Source organism: Dioscorea cayenensis, chromosome 1 (assembly GCF_009730915.1).
Source record: "Dioscorea cayenensis subsp. rotundata cultivar TDr96_F1 chromosome 1, TDr96_F1_v2_PseudoChromosome.rev07_lg8_w22 25.fasta, whole genome shotgun sequence".
NCBI classification, from domain to species: Eukaryota; Viridiplantae; Streptophyta; class Magnoliopsida; order Dioscoreales; family Dioscoreaceae; genus Dioscorea; species Dioscorea cayenensis.
In genome coordinates, this window is record NC_052471.1 from 18,858,986 (window position 1) to 18,882,654 (window position 23,669).

A 23,669-nucleotide genomic window follows, 5' to 3' on the forward strand; every position below is an offset into this window, starting at 1 on the left:
GAAAGCATAATAAAGAGATTCAATTAAACAAATACATCCTAGGGTTCACAAATACCCAAATACCCACTAGGGGTTTAGCTCTCCATGGATCTAACTACAATCAAAGAAATAGAATGTAAAAGTAATGAATCCATAGAGAAACCCCCTCGATAGTCGTGTCGATGGTCTTGTGGAAAGTCCTCTACTCGTCGTCCAGGGATTCCCTTGTCCTGTATAGGATACGCCTCGACGGAAGCTTCCCTACCAACCTTCTTCCAAAGGAATAACGATGTGGGAGCCGTAGATACTCTCCAAAACCCTAGTAAATATTTCTCAAAATCCTAGCCAAAACAATCTCTCAAGTTGGGGAAAATATGGAGAAAAGATTGTTGAAATCATTGTTGAAATCGGCTTTAATAGGGCTGGAATCGGGGATCCACATGGTCCAATGAATTTTTCACACACCCATGTGGAATTTCCACACGGGCGTGGGTAATTTCCACACGCCCGTGTGGAATCTCTGGAATTGTGATTTTCGGCCGGCTACGAACAGTGCTGCTATAGTACTTTTCCTTAAAATGTTCTGCTACAGTACCTGGCGTAAAATACTTCCCGAGTCCATACTTTCATCGAGGTGACGCAAACGGGCACACGCTCACGTCGTTGATCGCTTTGCTTTTTTAATGATGGACAAGTTGGTGGAGATCTTATTATGTGTGCATAAGTCGGAATGCTTGAGTGTGACTGCCCTGTGCCCCTCCAAATGGTTGTGCTAACTCAAATACAAGGAGGTTGGCACACACTCTAGCATCTCACACCCGACCTATGTCTTCGCGTTTGAACCTTAGCAAGATTTCCTCCAAAATAAGTGCATTATGATCCACATTGGTTTCTTTCCTTCATACTCGGCCTCACAACCCTACCTGCATGAAAGTAATATAAAAACACACAAATTAGTGTAAAAACCCGAGAAATGTAATGCTTAACATAAGGAAAGAATGCTTCGCATTCATATCACACAAGCACTTATCAAACTCCCCCACACTTAAGCTTCTGCTTGTCCTCAAGCAAAAATTAAACATTCTGTGCATAGATGAAGGAAATATTGGAAGTGCTTGGCCTTAGGGTCACCAAAGTTTACAGAGAGAGCATTCTACAAGTAAGGGAAATTTCAACATTAAATACAAACAATCAAAGCTCTAGCTAAAAACATGAATCAAAAAGAATAACAAACCCGAAATCGTGTACATGTGTGAACTCACTCAAAACAACCCAAGGTATACTCCTCAAAGTTCTAATTATAAGGGACTTATTTATCTACAAAAGTGACAACAATTTCAAAGATGGTAGTAGCTTCACACATCCTCTAAGGTAGCCCTTTCCAAAGCGGCCGCTAAGTGGCTTACACAATTTCGAGGTGGTAGCCCTTTCTACCGGAGTGGTAGCTTTCACTAATCCTATGGGATAGCTCTTTCTCTCATTAGAGCATAACTAGTATTCGACTTATGAGAGTAGCTTCATACTACATAGGTGGTAGCTCTTTCCACCCAAAATGCAAAATAAACAAGAAAACTATTTTGTTCCTTCTTTTCATCATTCATTTTTTTTTTCCAGAATTTAACACAAGAAACAACTATAACTAGTCCTTTTAACATCGAACATGAGTTTCCAATAGAGTTTAAAGAGTGAGTAGTGCACTGAGTGTAATTAAGGCAAAAATTCCTAAAAATTCAAATAAAACTAGAGCATAAAGATATTCAATGTTAAAAATTCTCCTAAACTCAAGAATACAATCATTGCAACTAAGGTGAACCGCCCTTGGCTATGTGAGCATGGACATCAATCAAGAACAATAAAAAGGATGTGTGCACTATGAAATTCCCCCGCACACTTAAGTTGTACATTGTCCTCAATGTACACATGCAAGCTCACTCATAATGGATATCAATCAAGAATATATGTGGGAGAAGCAATCAAAACAATACTCCCCTGACTCCTAGTGTTGCGTTTGATGAAGCTAAATATTTGGGAGTAGTGTTCCAATGTGTTATGAAGCTCACATGGTCAAGTGCCAAAGCACTTTGGCCGTGCCCATGACAAAGTCTCAATTCCACAAGTCACAAGACCATCTGCACGCATATATGATGGGATTCAGTGAAGCTTAATAAAAACAAAATAACTCGAGTATATATAAAAGATAGACAATGAATACAACTCGAGATGTAAAATGAAAATAAACTCAGAAGGAGAATCATTTCTGAGTGAACAAGTCTAAAATAAAATGCAAAATAAAGAAAATGTAAAAAAATAAAGTCAAATGTTGGTGTCATGCTCTGTCGGCTCCTCTGCTACTGCTGGTGGTGGGGAAACATAAAGTTGATCCACCAGTGCTGGTATAGTAGATGGGGGTGCAGGAGATGCCGAGGGGGGCTGAGGAGTCCTCGGTCGCAAGACAAATGAGGAGGCGACATCTCGCTCTAAGATCTGTTGTAATACATCGAAACATGCCATGAACTCTGTGTACTGAGCGGCTTACGTGGCCCTGATCTCGGCAATCTCTGCTCGAGCCTCATCCATCTCTGTCCGTATCACTCCTACCGTACTCTCGAGCCTCTCGAAGCCATCATGGGCTTGAGATGGTGAAAACAAATATACAAGGGGAGCATCCACTGCCGCCGAAGTTGCCTTGGTCTCCATCGGTGCTGACTGAACTCTACGGACCATGCCCATTAATCTCATTGTCTCTAAACTCAAGGGGGTAGGTATACTCATCTTCTCAGCCCCACGAATCAAATCCAAGAGACCCATGCCCAACACTAATCTCGTAATGTAGGGGCTCGAGAAGATCGGTCCCAGTCTAGCATAATGCCCCTGATGTCTGATGTACTCTGCCATGATGTGTCCTAAGTGAATCGGTACGCGCTGCACCATCGAGTACAAGTATAGAAGCTCCTGTCGGCTCAGAACGCCAGTGCTATCACCATGGCCATTCACCGATCTACTCATTATGGCATGTAAGTATCAGTATGCAGGTCGGGAAAGGCACGTGGCCATGGACACCCCCGGCACGTACTGACCTTGACCATATAGTGCCCTGTAAGCTCTATGCGGGGTTAAAGCTCCTGGATAATTAGTAGGTAACTGAGAGTACTCCTTAGTGTCTGTGAATGCCTCCTCATACAAGCCAAGCAGAATTGAAAACTACGTGATGCTCAAGCTATGGTGGTGTCCAAGTGCTCTAAACTGAATGGTGTCGAAACTGTCGAAGCTCGCGTACGATCTATCAAACTCGAATGATGATAGCACCTCTAGTGCAAACTCTCGGATGGCTGGCTCTCTAATCATCAATAACTGCCGCCAACCACCTGCTGAAACGAGATCCTCGACCTCATCAGCGAACTCATCTCCCTATTGTAGATCTCTCATTATACTCGTGTCCAAGAATTGAGTCTGTCCGAACCAGAGTCTCCACAAGCACTCATAGCAAACCTGATGCTCTGGAATCGTGAAACTCATGCCCTCAAGCTCAGATGATGACTCACACGGCCTCTTATCAGCTTGCTTCTTCGACCGAGGTGCCATAATCTGCAAAATTTGAAACGAAATCGATCAAACAAGTTGATAAACTAATGCTGCAAACATCCACATGGTCGTGTGAAATTTCCGCACGCCCGTGGGGATCCATGGGGCGTGAAAACCGCACGGCCGCGCCACAAGAATCCAAAAATACAACTTAAAAGAACTTCTAACTTCGTTCTAAATATAAATCATCTTTCTAATTGAAGAAACGAATCATTATTAACCAGATTCATCTATGAAAATCATGAATTGATGAAGAAAATCATAAATAGGGCTTACCGACGAGTTAAAATGAAAGAACTACGAATCGGCCAAAACACCTTGCAACAATCCTACCAAATCGGTGCTAGAAGGTCGGGGGTTGATGTGAAAGTGCTCCCAGACGAATGGAGGGTGTGAGGGAGAAGAGAATTGACTATTCTCTAAAAAGAACTTGCGCCTCTTGGCGTTCTGTACATCCACACGGGCGTGCGGAAATTACCCACGCCCGTGCGCCCCCACAGGAGAGCTTCACAGGGGCAGGTGCACGCCCCTGGGCGCTCTCGACAAAATCTCTCACTAACTCTGAACGCTCTCGCACGGGCATGCGGAAAATACCCATGCCCGTGCGCCCGATCTACAGGGGCCGCTGCACGCCCCTGTGGCTTCTCTGGACATCCGAGGAAAATTGCTAAGTGTTCCACCGCCCGTGCGGAAATTCCGCACGGCCGTGGGCATTCACAGGCCCATCTCACAGTGGTGATCGCACGCCCTTGTGGATTCTCGGGATGGAGAGAACTCCTCTACAGAGTTTCGCACGGGCGTGCGGAAATTACCCACAGGGGTATGATATTCGCATGGTCACCCACAGGTGCGAGTTCACGCCCCTGTGCACTCTGGGGATAATTTTGACAAACTCTGCAGGAAATCACATGCCCGTGCAGAAATTACCCATGGTCGTGCGATATAACCATGGTCATTCATAGGGGCAGCCGCACGGCCCTGTGTCTTCTCTGGATGATCTCGCAATACAAATACACGGGCGTGCGGAAATTCCACACGCTCGTGCGTTTTCACTGGATGCCTTAGAAAAACCTGCAGGCTCAGCAGAAAGTTTCTGAACATGGTTACACACTCAGAGCCTACCCTAGTATGCAAGTTTTACCAGCGAAAAACATGGAATAAAGCTCAAATGACATTACTTCGCCAATTCCACATGAAAACACAAGATGAATACTCAGAGCCCACAAGAAAATCTCAGCACAAGCATCTAAAAATCAAGACACCAACACTTAACAAATTATTCATGCAAACAAACTAAACTAGAAGATAAGAAAACAGTAAACACTTGGGTTGACTCCCAAGAAGTGCTTGTTTAATGCACTAAGCTTGACGTACCTTGTCTTACCTCACGGGGGATCATAGATGAAGGTTGCCCTCTTACCCATGACTTGAAAGCATGATGTGCAAAAGTCTCTTGAGGATAGAGGGTGAATTATCGGGCTTCGGACCACCTAGCGATGGTTCATCCAACTCCTTCAGTTTATGGACGTCTCCAATAGCCTTGGAGTGTTTCCGGTGGCGTCTCCTAGCCCTCTTCATTTTCTGGAGCACCTTCTTCAAGATCGGCGGGGTAGATGGTACTTCTTCTGTCGAACCAAGCACCATTACTTCTTCATAATCCTTCTCTTGGTCGTACAAACCCTCGTTTCGGTCCGGATTGAACATTTCCTGCATGTATTCAACAATAATCTCATTAGTAGTGTCTAGAAAGTATAAAGTATCATCAAAATCAAGTGAATGCCGCATGGCTTAAGCAAGGCGGTATGTGAGCTTGTCATCTCCAACCCTCAAAGTTAGCTCTCCGCTGTCCATGTCAATCAATGCCATGGAAGTCCGCAAGAACGGTCTCCCAAGTATTAAAGGTACATCTGCATCTTCATCGACGTCTAGCAATACAACGTCAACCAAAAAAATGTACTTGTCCACCTTGACAAGCACGTCTTCAATGATGCCTCTCGGATGTTGCACTGTTCGGTCCGCTAGTTGCAAAGTCATCCGAGTAGGCCTAGGCTCACCCAAGCCTAGCTTTTGAAAGAACGTGTATGGCATAACGTTGATACTAGCCCCTAAGTCCGCCAATGCCATTTCCTCAACTAGATTGCCAATATTACATGGAATGATGAAGCTTCCAGGGTCTTTCTTCTTGTTCGGCATGTTCTTTTGCAATACACCGGGCATGAAGTATCTAAAATCACTGAAGCACTTTCCTCCAACTTCCTCTTGTTAGTCAACAAGTCTTTCAAGAACTTTGCATACTTAGGCATTTGGGTCAATGCCTCAACAAAAGGAATATTAATGTGGAGTTGCTTGAACAAACTCAGGAACTTCTTGTACTGTTCATCCCCATGGTCATTTTTCAATCTAGAGGGGTAAGGGATTCTTGGCTTGAAAGGTAGGGGTGCCACCTCTTTCTCTTTGCTTGTTCCCTCTTCTACCTCTATAACATTGGGTGCGTGTTCTTTTGGCTTCTCACTCGGAAGCCTACCTTCAACCTCACGACCACTTCTCAAAGTGATCGCCTTCACGTGCTCTCTAGGGTTGGTCTCTGTATTGGTTAGCAAGCTTCCATGTGGCCTTTCAGAGAAAGACTTCGCAATTTGCCCCACCTGATTTTCAAGGTTATGCAAGGAGGCAGTGTGGTTGTGAAGTGTAGCCTCGACTGATTCAAACCTTGTATTTGCAGATTGCACAAATCGAGGCAAGTGCTTTTCTAAGTCATTCATTCGGGTTTCCAAACCTGAGACTCTGTTTTCCACTTGAGGGGCTTGTTGTTGTTGTTGGAAACCCGGTGGCCCCATGGCCTTTTGCCGACCCTGATTATTCCATGAGAAATTGGGATGATTCTTCCAACCCGGATTGTAGATATTACTATATGGGTTTCCTTGAGGTCTCATGCCATTACCTACAAAATCAACGTTCTCCACCAAAGAGACATCACCGATAGAGATCTGGCAATCGGAGGGAGCATGTCCTCCACCACACCCGGTGCAATTAGTCACGGCCGCCACTCTATTTGAAGTTAGAAGAACTAACTTCTTACTCAAATTTTCCACTTGAGCCGCCAATGAAGTTACCGCATCTATTTCATGGAGACTGGCCACTTTCTTCTTCTCCCTAGCATTCCATTGGTAGCTGTTTAACCCCATTTCTTCAATTAACTGACGGGCCTCATCAGGGGCCGCCAAAGCTCTCTATATGACTGTTTGGATCTTTATTGGCCAAACCATTGAATTGTGCAGATTGCTGCAATATGTGGATGAATGACGGCTTCAGTTCGAAGTTCTGAGCTGTAATCGGGCGACGTATAATACTCGATTGTGTCTCCAACACTAAAGGTCTGGCATAATCGGATAATGTTCACTGTTGCTCATTCTGTTCTGCCATGTTTTCAGATTCGTCCACTTCCAAATCAGCTAAATTAGATTGTTCTTGCACAGGCTCATTCCTTTTTCTTCTAAGTGTACGTTCAAGCTCAGGATCTCCTTCAATCAATATTGAGGGATTGCCTCTGGTCATAACATGGAGCTGCACCCAAAAAGAAAGAAAAAGAAATCAAAACGATGATAGAATAAGAAGATATGAAATAGAATATATGGTGAAATAGCTATGAAAACAAAGTGCAAAGTATCTCTAAACGCCTACTCCCCTGCAACGACGCCAAAAACTTGACAAGTTCCGTTGCGTATATCCCGCAAGTGCACGGGTTTGTCAAACTAATAATCCCGGATGAGCGAGTATCGAATCTACAGGGAGTAGGGAATAAAAACACTTAATCTACTTCTTAGCTATGTGAAAGATCAGTAGTGATAAGTGTGACAATAATTCAATTTTAAAAAGTAAAATTAAGTAAGAGAGCACGAGTAAAGGAGGAGGTAAGGCAATCGATAAAGATGGGGTACTCGGATAATGCTCCGCCTAGGATAATCATTTCAAGTGCAAGAACCCTCTATTATGCTTCCTAATTAATGCAATGGCGAGTCGTGCAAATCCTTAAATACATAGTCCCAAATCTAAGGTCAACTATGCCTAACTCTATACATGTTCCGGAGGAGAGGTTTGATAACCTCTCAACTTCGCACTCGAATAGAGTTGCAATGAGTCTAAGGATTCCAACTGAAAAATCTCTTCCTAATTATAGACCTAACCCTTTGATCCAGGTGGAAGATCCCAAACCACGATTAAGCCCTAGATACTAAGATCACCTCAACACTTCACTCCGTTGCATGCGCAACTAAGCCCCAGCGGATTGTCATCCCTTAGACCATTCACTCTATTATGGCCGCAAAGAACTCCAGGAATGGAGGTAGAATCTATCACGTCGGAGGAGAAAGGGGACGCTCCTATACCTTTTTACTCACCCTCTCAATCGTCTCCAACATAGCTTTGTCTAACGCTCGTGGTGTATCACTCACTCACAAGGTACCAACAAGATTTCTCAACCCTAGTGTCACTCTAGTGGAAATGTTCATACAATCAAGCATTCAAGGTTGGAACTCACAACAAACACCAATTATTGAAAGCATAATAAAGAGATTCAATTAAACAAATACATCCTAAGGTTCACAAATACCCAAGTACCCACTAGGGGTTTAGCTCTCCATGGAGCTAAGTACAATCAAAGAAATAGAATGTAAAAGCAATGAATCCATAGAGAAACCTCCTCGATAGTTGTGTCGATGGTCTTGTGGAAAGTCCTCTACTCATCGTCCAAGGATTCCCTTGTCCGGTATAGGATACGCTTCGACGGAAGCTCCGCTACCAACCTTCTTCCAAAGGAATGACGATGTCAGAGCCGTAGAACCTCTCCGAAACTCTAGCCAATACCTCTCAAAACCCTAGCCGAAACCCTCTCTCAAGTTGGGGAAAAGATGGAGAAAAGAATGCTGAAATCAGGGCTGAAATCAGCTTTAATAGGGCTGGAATCGGGCATCCACACCGTCCTGTGGATTTTTCACACGCCCATGTGGAATTTCCACACGGGCGTGGGTAATTTTCACACGCCCGTGTGGAATCTCTGGAATTGTGATTTTCGGCCGGCTATGAACAGTGTTGTTACAGTACTTCTGCTACTGTGCCCTTCTACAGTACCTGGCCTAAATTACTTCCCGAGTCCATACTTTCATCGAGGTGACACAAACGGGCACACGTTCATGTCGTGGATCACTTTGCTTCTTTAATGATGGACAAGTTGGTGGAGATCTTGTTCTATGTGCAGTGCTTAGAACCACTAAGATTGCTATTTAACTAGAATGAAAATATGTTGATAGTGATGTGAAAAGAAACTCAACGCAAATGAAAATAAGAAAAGATAAAGGAGGCACAAGTAAAAGATAGGGGAGGCAATCGACGATAAATGGGATACCCGGATATTATTCCGCCTAGGACAATCATTTCAAGTGCAAAAACCCTCTATTATGCTTCCTAACTAATGCATTAATGAGTCATGGAGATCCTTTAATACATGGTCCCAAATCTAAGGTCAACCATACCTAACCCTATACATGTCCCGGAGGAAAAATTGAATAATCTTTCAACCTCGCACTCGTATAGAATTGCAATGAGTTCTAGGTATTCCAAGTGATAAATCCTCTTCCTACATATATACCTAAACCTTTGGTACAGGCGAAAGGTCCCTAGCCACAATTAAGCCCTAGATGCTAAAAGCACTTCAACGCTTCACTAAATTGTACTCGTAACTAAGCCCTAGAGGGAGGTCATCCCTTAGCCCATTCACTCTACTATGACCGCAAAGAACTTGAAGAATCGGAGGTAGAATAAATCAGGCATCCACACGACCGTGTGGATGTTCCACACGCCCCTGTGGAATTTTCACACAGGCATGTGGAATTTCCACACGCCTGTGTGGATTCTCTGAATTTCTGATTTTCTGCGGGCTATGAACGGTAACTGCTACAATGCCTTACAGCTGTGATTTCCTATCGTACCCTGCTACAGTACTCCGCCAAAAAACACTCCCGAATCTACTTTTCATCGAGGCAACATAAATGGGCACACGTTTATGCCATAGATCACGTCGCTTTTTCAATAAATGGGTTTATTGGTGATGATCTTGCTATCAATGTACAAGTTGGGATACACAAATGTGACTGCTCTTGTGCCTCTCCAAATCATTGTAATTGCTTGAATACATGGAGGTTGGCACACATTCACGTATCTTTGAGCCCAACTTGTGTCTTCGTGTTTATTCCTTCCAAGATTTTATCAAATAGTGCATTCGCGATCTACTTTTGGCTTCTTTTCTTTGAACATAGCTTCCAACCCTACCTACTCAAAAGAACACAAATATACATGTATTAGCACTTAAACCTGATAAAAGTAATGCTTATTGTAAGGAAAGAATACTTCACATTCTTAACAAACAAGCACTTATCAGAATCCCTACAACTCCATGTAACTTTGTGCATTGTGAGGTGTTGAGACTGAGTGATTTCTCCACCGGGACATAGTATAGGGTTAGTCATGGTTGACCTTAGGTTTGGGATGGTGTGCTTTACAATTTCTACGACACATTGAGCATTAATTAGGAAGTATAATGGTAGGTCTTGCACTTGAAGCATAAGTTCTAAGGGGAGCATTGTCCGGGTATCCCACCTCTATCAATTGCCTTACCTCTCACTTACTTATGCCTCTCATTCTTTTTCCATTTATTTCTATCTTATCAACACAATCGTTATTCATCTTCACTTGGTTAAGTAGCAATTTAGTATTTTTTATTCCCAATTCTCTGTGGATAAGATACCCCACTCACTTGGGATTTACTACTTCGACAAACCCATGCACTTGTGGGTCACACGCAAGGGGGGTTCTCAGCCATCAAGTGACAGCCTTTTAGTGCTCTATTGGTGATCCAGTGTTCATTACTCTTTTATACCTTTTAATGCTCGTAAGTGGCTGGTTTGTGTGAGGAGCTCGGGCCAAAGCTTGTGATAGGGGAAACGTCTTTTGAATGTTTATCATTATGACATGAGTCTTGTTCTCATTATTTTTATTATTTTTTCATTTATTTTTTTTAGATAGGGTTCTGGTTGGCTTGACTATTATTTATGTTGATCTTTCTGATTTGTTTTTTATTTGTTATTGGTGGTATTATCTTTTGTGTATAGTTAATGACTGATTTTCTCTAGTTTCTATTGCGATTCAGTTGATAATATGCTCCTATGTCCCTTTGCTATCATTTTCATAAACGGGGACATGGATGCCTTATTTGTATATTTGCTTTAATGAGATGTTTTAATGAGAATGACACATTCTTTTACTTCAGTATATGTTCCATGTCGCTTCATTTTCCTGCTCCTTTTATTAAATTGAAGTAGTTTAATGTCACAATAAAATGAAAAGAATGAAAAATACAAGAATTTTGTTCATGGATGTTTATTTTTTAATCATATAGTTATCTTTGTATTCGATTTTATTTGTAACTGTTCATTTGAAAATTATAGCTTTAATGTTATGTAATTGTGGTTGAGAAGAAATTTCCAACGATGTAAACAATTTTTTGTACCTTTTATTAGCATTATCTGAATAAGATTATATAAACTGAACAGTCCAAATCACCATTGTTTACATCATATTTCTTCTAGTGTTTTACTTTCCTATTGTTGTCTTTGACCATATGTTCTGCACAACGTTTTAGTCTCATGTGAGTAGATGATTTTGTGCCTACTAGTAACATTTCTCTATTTTTTCTTCTTTGTTCAGCTTTTGTTTTTCCATTCAATTTCATGGCATGATTACTCTGCTGTTGCAATGCCATTGTTTTTCATGGTTCTTGCAAGGTGGTGTGTGATTGTAGTTAATTCATTAAACTATTTACTCATCCCACAACTATTACTATTTCTTTTTGCCAAATATGTTAATCACTTCTATTTGATTGCTCTAATACTTTACTTTCTTTGGATGTTTTCTTTATGGTACATTAAGCTGCTGAAGATTTTGTAATCTTAAGTGCAAAGAAGTGCTATAGATTAGAAGATGAAAAAGAAGAAATACATAGACAAGAATTTACTGAATTTTTTTGTGTTTCTATTCTTTTTTTGACATTGTTTCTTTCTATGCCATGGAAGTCTTTAAGTTCTATTTCTAATTTGTTCATAGTTGATTGAATTGTTTGTTGTTGCGCTCATGTTTACTATATTTCATTTATGGTGCTTTAGTCTTCTATTTTCCCATGTTTACTTTTCTGTTTTCTCTATTTGAGATGCCCTAATTTTGACCATGCTTTCACATTTTAATGTATAAACAATTATAATGTATATTTAATGTAATACAAACACACAAACAAAGATACTTGAAATAAAGAACCAAGTACAAGAAGACCAGATCTTACCATCATCATAGCATGTGAAATAGAAAGGCACACTTCCCTTGTCTTATGCCAGTCTCCATTTGTTGAATAAGATTCCCTATCACAATGCCTTAATATAATCCCCTCCAAATCATACATTCAAAATCTTCTTGAAATGCCTAAATAAATAAATAAATAAATAAATAAATAAAACATTTATTACCTACTATGGTTTATTTAATGAATGACTTATATATATTGAGAGGCATCAAAGAAACAATACATCACCATCTAATCAACATAAACCCAACAATTGCAATCCCTAGAATGCCATAAAACATTATAATATCTCCAACTCCCCTACTAAACAAACCTAAACATTAAGGCATTTCATAAATGGCTGTTAACATCCTTCCATCACCTTCTCTGTTCATAATATTAGTATAATCTTATGCCTTTTTAAAGCAATTAATCAACTCTAAAAAGCCATGTTACCATAAAACCATAAAACATCATCACTCACTCACTCACTCACACACACACACACACACTCTCTCTCTCTCTCTCTCTCTATCTCTATCTCTCTCTCAACTCAAGCAGTGACATGCCTCTACATCATCATTGCCTTGCTAATCTCCCTTAGCGTCGCTGCAGCCACCCAATCCCCCGCCCACATCTCCTCAACCACCAATCTTACCTACTCGCATTTCCTACAAGACCACTCCGATCGTTGTTGGAATGATTGAGTGAGATAATAATCTGACATCGAATAAAAAATAAAAGTGTATTGGGCGTATATAGTTCAAGTGGAATCACACCAATAGCCTTGAGGTTTTTGGTACATTGGTGACAAGGTCCCATTGCGTATATCCAGCAAGTGCACGGGTTTGTCGAAGTAATAATCCCGGGTGAGCGGGTATCGAATCCACAGGGAGTAGGGAATAAAAATACTTAATTCGATTCTTAGCTATGTAAAAGATCAATGATAATGAGTCTGACAATGATTCAATTCTCAACATTAAAAGCAACAAGTAAGAGAGCAAAAGTAAAGAAGGGGTAAGGCAATCGATAAAGATGGGGTACCCGGATAATGCTCCACCTAGGATAATTGTTTCAAGTGCAAGAACACTCTATTATGCTTCCTAATCAATGCAATGGTGAGTCATGGAAATCCTTAATTACATAGTCCCAAATCTAAGGTCAACTATGCCTAACTCTATACATGTCCCGGAGGAGAAATCGAACAATCTCAACAACTCGTACTCGCATAGAGTTGCAATGAGCTCTAGGGATTCCAAGTGATAAATCTCTTCCTAATTATAGACCTAACCCTTTGGTCAAGGTGGAAGGTCCCTAACCACAATTGAGCCCTAGATACTAAGATCACCTCAACGCTTCACTCCGTTGCACGCGCAACTAAGCCCCAGCGGAAGTTCATTCTTTAGACCATTCACTCTATTATGGCCGCAAAGAACTCGAGTATCAAAGAACATCTACATACTCATCGACATCTAACACTACGAAGTCTACAGGAAATATATACTTGTCCATCTTGACAAGCACGTCTTCAATGATGCCTCTCGGATGTCTCACCGTTCAGTCTGCCAATTGCAATGTCATGCAAGAGGGCCTAGGCTCTCCCTAGCCTAGCTTCTGAAAGAAAGAGTATGGCATGATGTTGATACTGGCCCCTGAGTCCGCCAATGCCATCTCTACACCTGACAAGGTCCCTTTGCTTATATCCCGCAAGTGCACGGGTTTGTGGAAATAATAATCCCGGATGAGTGGGTATCGTATCCACAAGGAGTAGGGAATAAAAATACTAAATTCGCTTCTTATCTATGTGAAAAGTGAATAGTGATATATGTGACAATGACTCAATTCTCAAAAGTAAAAACAACAAGTAAGAGAGCACAAGTAAAGGAGAAGGTAATGCAATCGATAAAGATGTGGTGCCCGGATATTGCTCCGCCTAGGATAATCATTTCAAGTGCAAGAACAGTCTATTATGCTTCCTAATTAATGCAATAGTGAGTCATGGAAATCCTTAATTACATAGTCCCAAATCTAAGGTCAACCATGCCTAACTCTATACATGTCCCGGAGGAGAGATTGGATAACCTCTCAATCTCGCACTCGCATAGAATTGCAAAGAGCTCTAGGGATTCTAAGTGATAAATCTCTTCCTAATTATAGACCTAACCCTTTGGTCCAGGTGGAAGGTCCCTAACCATAATTAAGCCCTAGATACTAAGATCACTTCTACGCTTCACTCCATTACACCCGCAACGAAGGTTGAATCTAACACATTGGAGGGGAACGGGGACGCTCCTGTACCTCTCAACTCACCCTCTCAATCCTCTCCAACCTAGCTTTGTCTAACACTCGTTGTGTGTCACTCACTCACCAGGTTACCAACAAGAACTCTCAACCCTAGTGTCACTCTAGGGGTGTATTCAAACAATCAAGCATTCAAGGTTGGAACTCACAATAAACATTAATTAATTGAAAACATAATCAAGAGATTCAATGAAACGGATACATTCTAGGAATCACAAATACCCAAGTACCCACTAAGGGTTTAGCTCTCCATGGAGCTAATTACAATCAAAGAAATAGAATGTAAAAGCAATGAATCCATAGAAAACCTCTCGATAGTCGTGTCATTGGTCATGTGGAGAGTCCTCTACTTGTCGCAAAGGGTCCTTTATCCAGTCTAGGATACACCTTGCCGGATCGGTGCCGACGAAAGATCTCCCAATAACCTTCTTCCAAATGATGCACGATATTAGAGCCATAGAACCTCTCCAAAACCCTAGCCAATACCTCTCAAAACCCTAGCCGAAGCCCTCTCTCAAGTTGGGGAAAAGATGGAGAAAAGAATACTGAAATCGTGGCTGAATCGGCCTTAAATAGGGCTGGAATCGGGGATCCACATGGCCCTGTGGTATTTTCACACGGGCGTGTGGAATTTTGACAGCCCTGTGTAGATTCTTTGTTCTGCAGTTTTCTCGGGCAGCTGTGAACAGTGCTTCTACAATCTTTTGCTATAGTTCTCTGCTACAGTATCCGGCCTGAAATACTTCCCGAATCCTTATTTTCATCGAGGTAACGCAAATAGGTACACGTTCACATCGTGGATCGCTTTGCTTCTTCAATGATGGAAAAGTTGTTGGAGATCTTGTTCTATATGAATAAATCGGAAAGCTTGAGTATGACTGCCCTTGTGCCCCTCCAAATGGTTGTGCTAACTAAAATACGAGGAGGTTGGCACACACTCTAGCATCTCCCACCCGACCTATGTCTTCGCGTTTGAATCTTAGCAAGATCTCCTCTAAAATCGGTGCATTATGATCCACAATGGCTTCTTTCCTTCATAATCAGCCTCACAACCCTACCTGCATAAAAGTAACATAAAAACGCACATATTAGTATAAAACCGGAGAAAAGTAATGCTTAACATAAGGAAAGAATGCTTCACATTCATATCACACAAGCACATATTAGCACCCCAATTGCCAATGTTGCACGGGATAATGAAGCTTCCTGGGTCTTTCTTTTTGTTCGGCATATTCTTTTGTAAGACCGCCGAGCAAAATGCATCTAAGACCACCAATGCACTCTTCCAATTTCCTATTATTGGTCAAAAGATCTTTCAACAACTTAGCATACCGAGGCATTTGAGACAACACCTATACAAAAGGAATGTTGATGTGTAATTCCTTAAAAAGACCTAAGAACTTCTTGTATTGCTCATCATTTTGGACGTTCTTCAATCTTGAAGGATAAGGGTTTCTTAGCTAGTAAGGTGGGAGTGCCACCTCTTTTTCTTTGTTAACTCTTTCCTCAACCTCCACGACATCTGGTTCCTCAACATTGGTCTTCTCATTAGGAAGTTTGCCCTACATCTCATGACCACTTCTCAAAGTGATCTCCTTCACATGTTCGCATGGGTTGGTTTCAGTATTACTAGGCAAACTACCTTGTGGTCTCTCTGATAGAGACTTCCCAATTTGCCCCACTTCATTCTCTACTTTGTGCAATAAAGGGGTATGGTTGCGAAGTGTAGCCTTGACTGATTGGAACCTTATATCCGATGATTGTACAAATCTAGTCAAGGCTTTCTCCAAATCTGTCATCTGGGTCTCCATGCCTAAAACTCTATTCTCCATGTTCAGGGCAAGTTGTTGGAAACCTGGTGGTGCGGTGGCCTTTTGCTGCCTTGGTTGTTCCATGAGAAATTTGGATGGTTCCTCCAAACCGAATTGTAGGTATTGCTATAAGGATTGCCTTGGTTTCTCATTGCATTACCCACATAGTCAACTTGCTCAATGGATGGTGTACCACCAATACCTATCGGGCAATCAGATGGGGCATATCCCCCTCCACATCCATCATAACTCGTTACGCCCACCAATCTCGAAGAAGTTATAGTGCCAAACTTATTACTCAATGCCTTCAATTGTGCTGCCAATGATGTAACCGCATTGATCTCATGAATGACAGCCACTTTCTTCTTCTTCCTAGCATTCCATTGGTAGCTGTTCAACCCATTTCTTCAATCAATTGCCAGGCTTCTCTAGGGGTCTTACTACCTAAGGTACCTCCTAACACTGCATCAAGTAACTATCTTGTACTTGGGTTTAAACCATTGTAAAAAGTCTGAATGATCATCCACTCTGGAAACCCATGTTGAAGACATTTTTGCAGGAGTTCCTTGATCTTTTCCCATGTCTCAAATAGAGACTCCATTTCCATTTGCACAAAGGACGAGATCTCATTCCTAGGCTTTGGAGATTTTCGGGGAGGAAAATAACAGGCAAGGAAACTTTCTACCGTCTCCTCCCATGTACTGATCGATGCACTAGGTAATGAGTGTAGCCACTGCTTTGCTCCCTCCTTTAAGGAAAATGGGAAGGCTCTCAACTTGATGGCATCATCCGTAACACCATTGATCTTGAGCATATCACACACTTCCAAGAAATTCTCTATGTGACTGTTTGGATCCTCATCGGCCAAACCATTGAACTGTGCAGATTGCTGTAACATGTGGATGAATGCTGGCTTTAGCTCAAAATTTTGAGCTGTGATTGGGGACCGCACAATGCTCGATTATGTCTCCAATACTGATGGTTTGGTGTAAAGAGAGATTGTTCTCTGTTGTTTATTCTGTTCTGCCATATTGTCAGATCCTTAAACTTCCACTTTAGCCAGATTCAATGGTTCTTGTACAGGTTCTTTACCCCTTCTTCTGAGTGTATGTTCAAGTTCATGATCACCTTCAAGCAATGTCAAAAGCTTTCCTCGGGTCATAACATGGAGCTGCACCAAAATAATGAAAACAAAATTAGACCGATGATAGAATAAGAAGATATGAAATAGAATGAATGAATAGCTAAGATAACAAAGTGCATAGTATCTCTAAACGGTTATCCCCAGCAACAGTGCCAAAAACTTGATAACGCCCCTTGAGTGTGACCCGCAAGTGCATGGGTTTGTCGAGTAATAAATTCCCAGGTGAGTAGGGTATCGTATCCACAGGGAGGAGGGAGTAAAAATACTTAAATTGCTACTTAACCACATGAAAGTGAACAATGATAGTGTCAATAAAATGTAATGTGAACAAAGATAAAAGGAATAAGAATGAGAGGCACAAGCAAGTGAGAGGTAAGGCAATCGATAGAAGTGGGGTACTTGGACAATTTCCCCCTAGGATTAATGTTTCAACTGCAAGACCCACTATTATACTTCCTAATCAATGCTCATTGAGTTGTGGAAATCCTTAAGCATACGGTCGCAAATCTAAGGTCAACCGTAGCTAACTCTACACTATGTCCCGGTGGAAAAATCACTAAGTCTCAACATCTCACAGTGTGTAAAGTTGCATGGTGTTCTAGAGAATCCAAGTGATAAACCCTCTTCCTATTTATATGCCTGACCCTTTGATCCAGGCGAAAGGCTCTTAGTCATATTTGAGCACTAGACACTAGAGTCACTTCAATGCTTCACTCTATTACTCACGCAACTAAGCCCCATCAGAGTTCATCCTCTAGAACTTCACTCTATTGTGACCGCAAAGAACTCAAGGAAATAGACGTAGGATAAATCATACCGAAGGGGAAATGGGATGCTCCGCTACCTCTCAACTCACCCTCTCAACCCTCTCCAATCAAGCTATGTCTAACCCTCATAGTGTGTCACGCATCTACAATGGTTACCAAGATGGACTCTCAACCCTAGTGTCACTCTAATGGAGAAATCATTCAACAAGAATTCAAGATTGGAACTCAATTGAAACATCAATTAAGGAAAGCATAAGAAAAGATCAATGAAACAATAACATCCTAGGGTTTACAAAATCCAAGTACCCATTAAGGGGTTTAGCTATCCATGGAGCACATTACAATCAACAATGAAATCAAAAGTAAAAACAAGTGTTCCATAAGAAAACCCGCTTAGTAGTCATGTCGATGGTCTTGTGGAGTAGCCAAGTCTTCTACAAAGGCACCTTGTTCGGCCTAGGGCACACCTCGCTGGATCGGTGCTGACGAAAGCTCCAACAATAACCTTCTTCCAAGTGGAGCACGGTGTTGAATACTTAAAACTACTCCAAAGATGTGCCAAAAGCCTCTCTAAACCCTAGGCGACGGCCTCTTGAAAGATGGATGAAAGTTGGAGAAAAGGGGAAAAAATGACCCTAAAAATCGGGTGGAATCGCGGATTAAATAGGGTTGGATTGGGAATCTGACAAGGTCCCCTTGCGTATATCCCACAAGTGCACTGGTTTGTTGAAGTTATAATATCAGATGAGCGGGTATCGAATCCACAGGGAGTAGGGAATAAAAACACTTAATCCGCTTCTTAGCTATGTGAAAGATCAATAGTGATAAGTGTGACAATGATTCAATTCTCAAAAGTAAAAACAACAAGTAAGAGAGCACGTGTAAAGGAGGAGGTAAGGCAATCGATAAAGATGGGGTACTCGGATAATGCTCCGCTTAGGACAATTGTTTCAAGTGCAAGAACCTTCTATTATGCTTCCTAATCAATGCAATGGTGAGTCGTGGAAATCCTTAAATACATAGTCCCAAATCTAAGGTCAACTATGCGAACTCTATAAATGTCCCGGAGGAGAGATTAGATAACCTCTTAACCTCGCACTCGAATAGAGTTGCAATGAGCTATAGGGATTCCAAGTGATAAATTTCTTCCTAATTATAGACCTAACCCTTTGGTGCAGGTGGAAGGTCCCTAATAACAATTAAGCCCTAGATAATAAGATCACCTCAATGCTTCACTCCGTTAGATCATTCAATCTATTATGGCCGCAAAGAACTCGAGGAACGGAGGTCGAATCTATCATGTTGAAGGGGAAAAGGGACGCTCCTGTACCTCTCGACTCACCCTCTCAACCCTCTCCAACCTAGCTTTGTCTAACGCTCGTGGTGTGCCACTCACTCACAAGGTTACCAACAAGAACTCTCAACCCTAGTGTCACTCTAGGGGAAATGTTCATACAATCAAGCATTCAAAGTTTGAACTCACAACAAACATCAATTTATTGAAAGCATAATAAAGAGATTCAATGAAACAAATACATCCTAGGGTTCACAAATATCTAAATACCCACTAGGGGTTTAGCTCTCCATGGAGGTAAGTACAATCAAAGAAATAGAATGTAAAAGCAATGAATCCATAGAGAAATCCCCTCGATAGTCATGTCGATAGTCTTGTGGAAAGTCATCGACTCGTCGTCCAAGGATTCCCTCGTTCGGTATAGGATACGCCTCGACGGAAGCTCCCCTACCAACCTTCTTCCTAAGTAATGATGATGTCGGAGCCGTAGAACCTCTCCAGAACCTTAGCCGATACCTCTCAAAACCCTGGCCGAAACTCTCTCTCAAGTTGGGGAAAAGATAGAGAAAAGAATACTGAAATCGGGGCTGAATCGGCTTTAAATAGGGCTGGAATAGGGTGACCACATGGGCCTGTGGATTTTTCACACGCCCATGTGGAATTTCCACACGGCCGTATATAATTTCCACACGCCCGTGTGGATTCTTTGAATTCCTGTTTTCACGGGCGGCTGTGAACAGTGTGGAAATTACCCACGGGCGTGCGATATTCGCATGGTCGTTCACAGGGGCAGCCGCACGCCCCTGTGCCTTCTCTGGATGAGCTCATAATACAAATCCACGGGCGTGCGGAAATTCCACACGCCCGTGCTTCTTCACTTGATGCCTTAGAAAAACCTGCAGAATCTGCAGAAAGTTTCTGAACATGTTTACACACTCAGAGCCTGCCCTAGTATGCGAGTTTTACCAGCGAAAAACATGGAATAAAGCTAAAATGACATAACTTCACCAATTCCACATGAAAACACACGATGAATATTCAAAGTTCACAAGAAAATCTCAGCACAAGCATCTAAAAATCAAGACACCTACACTTAACAATTTATTCATGCAAACAAACTAAACTAGAAGATAAGAAAATAGTAAACACTTGGGTTTCCTCCCAAGAAGTTCTTGTTTAATGTTACTAAGCTTGACGTACCTTGTCTTAACTCACGGGGGTTCATGAATGAAAATTGCCCTCTTACCCATGGCTTGAAAGTATGATGTGCAAAGTCTCTTGAGGGTACAAGGTGAATTATCAGGCTTTGGACCACCTAAAAATGATTCGTCCAACTTCTTCGGTTCACGTACGTCCCCAACAGACTTGGAGTGTTTCCGGTGGCGTCTCCTAGCCCTCTTCATTTTCCGGAGCACTTTCTTCAAGATCCTCGGGTTAGATGGTACTTCTTCCGTCGAACCAATCATCATTACTTCTTCATAATCCTCCTCTTGGTCGAACAAACACTCGTATGGGTCCGGATTGAACATTTCCTGCATGTATTCATTAACAATCTCATCAGTAGTGTCTAGAAAATATAAAGTATCATCGAAATCGAGAGAATGATGCATGGCTTCAGCAAGGCGGTATGTGAGCTTGTCATCTCCAACCCTCAAAGTTAGCTCTCCGGCGTCCATGTCAATCAATGCCTTGGAATTCCGCAAGAACGGTCTCCCAAGTATCAAAGGTACATCCGCATCCTCATCAACGTCTAGCACTACAAAGTCAACCGGAAAAATGTACTTGTCCACCTTGACAAGCACGTCTTGATTGATGCCTCTCGGATGTCATACTGTTAGGTCTGCTAGTTGTAAAGTCATCCGAGTAGGGCTAGTCTCACCTAAGCCTAGCTTTTGAAAGAAGGTGTATGGTATAACGTTGATACTGGCCCCTGAGTCCGCCAATGCCATTTCCTCACCTAGATTGCCAATATTACATGGAATGATGAAGCTTCCCGGGTCTTTCTTCTTGTTCGGCATGTTCTTTTGCAATATCGCCGAGCATGAAGCATCTAAAATCACTGAAGCACTTTCCTTCAATTTCCACTTCTTAGTCAACAAGTCTTTCAAGAACTTCGCATACTTAGGCATTTGGGCCAATGCCTCAACAAAAGGAATATTGATGTGGAGTTGCTTGAACAAATTCAGGAACTTCTTGTACTGTTCATCCCCTTGGTCATTTTTCAATCTAGAGGGATAAGTGATTCTTGGCTTGAAAGGTGGGGGCGCCACCTCTTTCTCTTTGCTTGTTCACTCTTCCACCAATATAACCTCGGGTGCGTATTCTTTTGGCTTCTCACTCGGAAGCCTACCTTCAACCTCACGACCACTTCTCAAAGTGATCGCCTTCACGTGCTCTCTATGGTTGGTCTCTGTATTACTCGGCAAGCTTCCATGTGGCCTTTGAGAGAGAGACTTCTCAATTTGCCCCACCTAATTTTCAAGGTTATGCAAAGAGGCGGTGTGGTTGCGAAGTGTAGCCTCGACTGATTCAAACCTTGTATTTGCATATTGCAGAAATCTAGTCAAGTGCTTCTCTAAGTCATTCATTCGGGTTTCCAAACATGAGACTCTGTTTTCCACCTGAGGTTCTTGTTGTTGTTGTTGGAAACCCGGTAGCCCCATGGCCTTTTGTGGACCCTGATTACTCCATGAGAAATTGGGATGATTCTTCCAACCAGAATTATAGGTATTACTATATGGGTTTCCTTGAGGTCTCATGCCATTACCTACAAAATCAACGTTTTTCACCGAAGAAACATCACCGATAGAGATCGGGCAATCGGAGCGAGCATGTCCTCCACCACACCCGGTGCAATTAGTCATGGGTGCCACTCTATTTGAACTTAGAAGATCTAACTTCTTACTCAAACCTTCCACTTGAGCTGCCAATGAAGTTACCGTATCTATTTCATGGAGACCTGGCCACATTTTTCTTCTCCCTAGCATTCCATTGGTAGCTGTTTAGCCCCATTTCTTCAATTAACTGACAGGCCTCATCGGGGGTCTTGCTAACTAAGGTATCTCCAACTGCCACATCCAAGAGTTGCCTTGTACTCGGATTCAAACCATTGTAAAAGATCTGAACAATCATCCACTTCGGAAATCCGTGTTGCGGGCACTTTCTCAGGAGTTCCTTGAACCTTTCCCATGTCTCAAATAGAGACTCCAATTCCAACTGAACAAAGGATGAGATCTCATTCCTAAGCTTTGCTAATTTTCCGGGAGGAAAATAACGGGCAAGAAAAGCTTCTACCATCTCCTCCCATGTGGTAATTGATGCTCTAGGTAATGAGTGTAGCCACTGCTTCGCTCTCCCCTTTAGGGAAAATGGGAAGGCTCTCAACTTGATGGCATCATCCCTCACTTCGTTTATCTTCAGCATATCACACACCTCGATAAAACTCTCTATATGATTGTTTGGATCCTCATCGGCCAAACCATTGAACTGTTCGGATTTCTGCAACATGTGAATGAATGCCGGCTTCAACTCAAAGTTCTGAGCTGCAATCGGGGGACGCACATTGCTCGATTGTGTCCCCAACACTGAAGGTCTGGTATAATTAGATAATGTTCGCTGTTGCTCGTTCTATTTTGCCATGTTTTCAGATCCTTCCACTTCCAAATTAGCTAAATTAGACTATTCTTGCACAGGCTCTTTCCCTTTTCTTCTAAGTGTACGTTCAAGCTCGGGATCTCCTTCAATCAATATTGAGGGATTCCCTCGGGTCATAACCTAGAGCTGCACCCAAAAAAGAAAGAAAAAGAAAATAGAACGTTGATAGAATAAGAATATATGAAATAGAATGTATGGTGAAATAGCTAAGAAAACAAAGTGCAAAGTATCTCTAAATGCCTATTCCCCGGTAACGGTGCCAAAAACTTGACAAGGTCCCTTTGCGTATATCCTGCAAGTGCGCGGGTTTGTCGAAATAATAATCCTGGATGAACGGGTATCGAATCCACAGGGAGCAGGGAATAAAAACACTTAATTTGCTTCTTAGCTATGTGAAAGATCAATAGTGATAACTGTGACAATGATTCAATTCTCAAAAGTAAAAACAACAAGTAAGAGAGCACGAGTAAAGGAGGAGGTAAGGCAATCGATGAAGATGGGGTACTGAGATAATGCTCTGCCAAGGACAATTGTTTCAAGTGCAAGAACCCTCTATTATGCTTTCTAATCAATGCAATGGCGAGTCGTGGAAATCCTTAAATACATAGTCCCAAATCTAAGGTCAACTATGCCTAACTCTATACATGTCCCAGAGGAGAGATAAGATAACCTCTCAACCTCGCACTAGAATAGAGTTGCAATGAGCTATAGGGATTCCAAATAATAAATCTCTTCCTAATTATAGACCTAACCC

At 41.9% G+C, this 23,669-nt stretch overlaps 2 non-coding genes across 2 annotated transcripts; both read left to right on the forward strand.

The window, feature by feature from the left end:
• The first annotated feature begins 16,589 nt into the window (after window positions 1-16,589).
• LOC120267264 lies at window positions 16,590-16,695 on the forward strand. The gene has a single exon (XR_005538429.1). It is a non-coding gene; the product is annotated as a small nucleolar RNA R71 (small nucleolar RNA).
• Window positions 16,696-22,403: 5,708 nt separating this feature from the next.
• LOC120265917 lies at window positions 22,404-22,510 on the forward strand. The gene has a single exon (XR_005537803.1). It is a non-coding gene; the product is annotated as a small nucleolar RNA R71 (small nucleolar RNA).
• Window positions 22,511-23,669: the final 1,159 nt, after the last annotated feature.